Below are 4,759 nucleotides of genomic sequence, written 5' to 3'. Positions count from 1 at the left end.
GTTTATTTACATAACACCTTGTGAAACATGCATTTTGATTTGTTTTAGATTAAGTTGAGCTTTTCCTAAGTTATGTGAAAGTGCATCACAGTCAATCTTATAAATCAATATTCCTTATAAATGCAAAAAATTGTAAAAGGTACATTTTTATATATAAATACACAGAACAAGCCGTACAGAAAAAATACTAACCTGCATACAAATACAAAATGTTATTTAACTCATGTTCCTTGCTCATGTGGCGGAATAAAAGGGAGTGACTTGTTTACATTGCAATGTACAAACCTCTCTCTTCTCTTCGTGCAGTGAAACAGATGATAGAATTAATTTAGAGGTCTGATCAGTCTTTTGTTGTCACTGGCTACTGCAGCACGAATAGTGTTTAATGTACTTACAAACTGCTGGTGCAAAACATGATGATCTCTAAGCACAGGATCACAGGAATCCATCAGTTATAAGTTCGTAGCCTTACAAAGTGACAAAGTATGTGAGGACTCATATCAGACGTTCTTCTTTGGGCAATGGTAGGGGCAAGCCAGGTTTTTCACAACCCGCTGACCTTGACTGTTTCTTCTCCACCGCACTGGGCTTGTATGTTCCCTCCATGCTTCTTTTTTTCCTAATGACGCAAAGTATCAACAGCGTAGTCAAGCTGAGCAGGGACAGCACGGTGGAGACAAACACTGACACCATGGGTGAGATCGACACCTCCATGGCCATGCTGAGGAGAGAAATCACAAACTTTTAAAGTCATCAATACGTAATTTATAACATCAACATGAAAGAAGTTGTTACAACCTCTAAGGGTCAGTTGTTCCAACAAGCGTTTCATATTTGCGCACTAGAGGGCAGTTACCTCAGTTACTGCATTCAGGCACCCTAGTGGGGATGCACAACAGTTTTTTGGGTTTTTTTGTTCCTTTAACCAGAAACAAACAAAGTTGACAATGTTATGCTAGACAGTATGATTAATGATCAGCTGAGAGGACAACTACATGTTGGGTATGTTGAAAAATAAGTTGAGAGTGTTCAGAGAGTGTTTAAAATGAGCTCACCTCCCTGTAGAGTAGAAAGGATCATTCAGGTCTGCAGGATCTGTTCTTACATCTGCACCAAGTGACTGTGGAGAATTAAAAAAATATATATGTCATTCAGCTGTAACATTAAAGACACCTCCTTAATACTGTGTCTTCTGGGTCAGGTGTCCTGCGGTGTTTTGCACCAGGACACTGGAGAGTGCTTGATCTGTGCCAAGTAAACATAACATTCACATAAGTGCCAGGACCCAAGGCCTTCCCAGCTGTGCCCCACGCTGCAAAGACATTATTATTATCCACTTTACACATCAGGACTTTTACTGTTGTGGCAGATCTGTATAGATTTAAAAAGTATTTGTAAAATAGAAGAGACTGTCATGTTTGTGATCACAAGTCATTACTTGCCTGAAAAACAAATTGTAAAAGGGGATTAAACTGTTTACAAAAAAAAAAAAAAAAAAAAATCAGAAACTTCAGCACATCCATCCAACCTGCTGAATCCCTGAATCCAATTCAAGGTAGCTGGAGGGCTGAGGTCTATCCTAGCTACCATAGGGTGAGAGGCAGAGTACACCCCGGACAGGTCACTAATCTGTCGCAGGGCTAACACAAGAAGACACAAAACCATCCACACTCACACTCACACCTATGGGCAATGTAGAATCATCAATGGACCTAACTGCATGTCTTTAGATTGTGGGAGGAAGGTGGATTGCTCTGACAGAACCCTCTTAAACATGGAATTAGAAAGAGAGAGAGATACTTGGTGTTAAATGAATTTGAATTGAATTTGTACTTGAATTTAAAACACTGCAGCCAGAAAACCTGTGTGACATGACAGGCACATACCTTTGAAGGAAACTTGCGTCTTTCATTCCATAACCGCTTGGAATACCAAAAGAAAGAGCTTATCACAAAGTGTTGGATGATCTCATGTTTGCGATTATATTTTCATGGCAAGAATGGCATAATTTTGAAATACTAATAAACTAATCATACTACAATCATTGGTGAGGAAAAAAACATACAGTAAGGCACTGTTGGTTAACCAATTTAGTCTAATACAAAAATACTTGAGAGACTTGAGGTATAACTATGACATACAGACACACACTAAAATGTGTGGTTTACAAGCAAAAAAACCCCAAAACTTCGTGTTACAGGAATGCCATTGTACTGACTTCCATTACATTCCTCAGGGGTGTATTATTACCACTATGCAAACAAGGACCACAGCCACTGAAAGTTAGCAGAAAGGGAAGCAATTTAGATTTTTTTTTCTTCCCAGAAGACTGTGCAACCAGCTTATTAACTTAGAGTGCTATTCTATTAACAATACTGTGTTAGTAGTGGCCAATATTAACAACAGGAACTGAATTTTTATTGCACTTTCATTGTTTCCAGCTCCAAATGTGAGGAATGCTTGCTTTCTTTGTTTTGTTACGTGATAATAAACCTATTATTCGGAGGATAAAAATAGGTCAAATTGAGCCTAACCTTGTCCTTACTCCCACTTTTAAGGCATCAATGAGCAAATCCAGTCTATGGACTTTGCCTTAATGGGATCTATGCCCCTCATAGAAAACCCTTAATCATACCAGACTGGGACACTAGGCTACAAAAACGATTCTAAAAAAAAAATCTGTGGAAGATTAAGCGTTTCACACTGAAAAGGTAGTTAGTAAATGTCCCGAACTCACCACAAATGTCCATACATATAGACTTGAGATGCTGAACAACTCGAACAACTCCTGCTCTTAAAGTTCAGTCTACAAAGTGTGAAAAGTCTGCCCCCCCATAAACCACTTAGACCAACAGACACTGACACACCCACCAAAGTTTAACATTGCCACCGGCTGACGTATGTCTCTGCCCAGGGCGGGATGCCACAGATCCCGAAACACCCGTTTAACCGGTGTCTTTCCGGCTCAGGTGAGCCCGCTGTTGCTGTGAACTGTGACAGGTGAAACCGCTTACAGCCAAAGGAATGAAGGAGCGCGTGCAGCCTCACGAGGAAGCTCAGACCGTTGGCGTTACAGCTGCGTTCGTAGGCCAAGGATGAAATTTGGTATTTACCTGCCGGTTAATGGGTATCCAGGTGAGACGATCAACGTTTTAGTGGCACCCTGTTCAAAGTAACACGCTCCCGGAAACCGAGAATGCTCATAGTCTGAGAGACAGGTGTCGACGTGTTCCAAGCATACTGCCCCACTCACCTGTCGTATTCAAATGAGCCTGGTCACATGTCCTCTCTGCACCAATCAGAAACAACTTCCAGCTGCTTTCTCTCGTTTTTCAGTTTTTGTATATATAGGCCTATATTTTTTGTTTTGTTTTGTTTTAACACAAGTCACTAAACTTACGACAAAAGTAGGTAATATTTGGTTTATTTGCTTTGACAAATACAAATAACCACTCAGTTGATGTATAGAGGGTTAGGTTTAATAATTAAATAGAAAAGTCCTTGTGTGAGTTTACAAAGCTGCTGTTTGTGCACAATCTGCCTTGTGACCTACTTTCGTTATTACTAATCAAACGAAACTCCGATTATCAGAAGTCCTGGTGTGCATAACAAAGACACGTTATGCGAGTTAAATAACCTGAATTAAATCTTATGAGAAAGTAAAGAGAAAATCCACAAGTTTCTCGCCTTCCTATGTTTACCCTACTGTTAGCTGTGTGTTTAAAGAGCTTTAAAAAAGTTACGATAAAGGAAAATCTTAAAGCAAAACTTTACTTTCTTCAGTTTGGTCATATTTTTAATATTAAGACTTACAATTAATATTAAGACTTCTTTAATCTTTAAAAAGATTAAGGCACTGACTTAGTAAAGAATTTTTTTTTTTTTACAATGCCTACATAAAAAATGTGCAACTTCCTTTAAAACAACAACCTTTGATTTGCCTTTTTACACATAACATCGGTTGAATAAAAATTGAACTTCTCATCAAGTCTTCCAAAAATTGCCCCCCAAAACCGTATTGATCTATTGCAGGCACTGACTAACCTTTTATTAGATGTTATGTGGGGACAGTGGGACGTGGCCTCCTTTAAAAATCAATAGCTTTCGTTTTAGACACATTTACTGTGTGGAAAGACATGTCAATTAACAAATCTCCCAAGGACAAAAATACTATGTTGCTCCACCTCCTACAGAAGACTCACAATTATAAAGTTATTAGGGCCAAATATTGTAAAGGCAGGATCCCTTTTGCTTTCTTTTCTTTCCCTGTCACTGAAATCCTAAAATAGAGGATCTCATATAGTGGTGTCAGATTGTTATTGTAAAAAAATTCCATCAACCCCAGCCAAATACGTCATGTAAAGTTACTCAACACGTTTTGATCAGACCACTTGTCTGATTATTTTTACATACTGGTGGATATTTGGATTCAAAAGAGGCAGTACAATAATATCAGCTATAATATGAGATTTTATAAAACACAAAAGAAAAGAATTTTTATTAGATCCCATGAACTAATTACTAAACTGCATGGTAAGACATTATTTAAACATGTAAACCTTTATTGATTTTCCAGTGTTGTTGATTCTTTAGAGAAGAGATAATATTTAACAGTTTCTCAACTGCTACTGGGAAATCATGTGTTTGAAAAGAGGATGAATAGTCATTTTGTGGGAGTGCAGAAGGAGGGAGGTTAGTGAATAAAAGAAGGATGCTGCACGGTCACGGTTTACTTTAGCAGCAGAAAAGGATCGGGATA

Source organism: Pelmatolapia mariae, linkage group LG6 (genome assembly GCF_036321145.2).
Source record: "Pelmatolapia mariae isolate MD_Pm_ZW linkage group LG6, Pm_UMD_F_2, whole genome shotgun sequence".
Classification (NCBI taxonomy): Eukaryota; Metazoa; Chordata; class Actinopteri; order Cichliformes; family Cichlidae; genus Pelmatolapia; species Pelmatolapia mariae.
The sequence above is the reverse complement of the archived record's forward strand: the minus strand, read 5'-3'. Positions refer to the sequence as shown.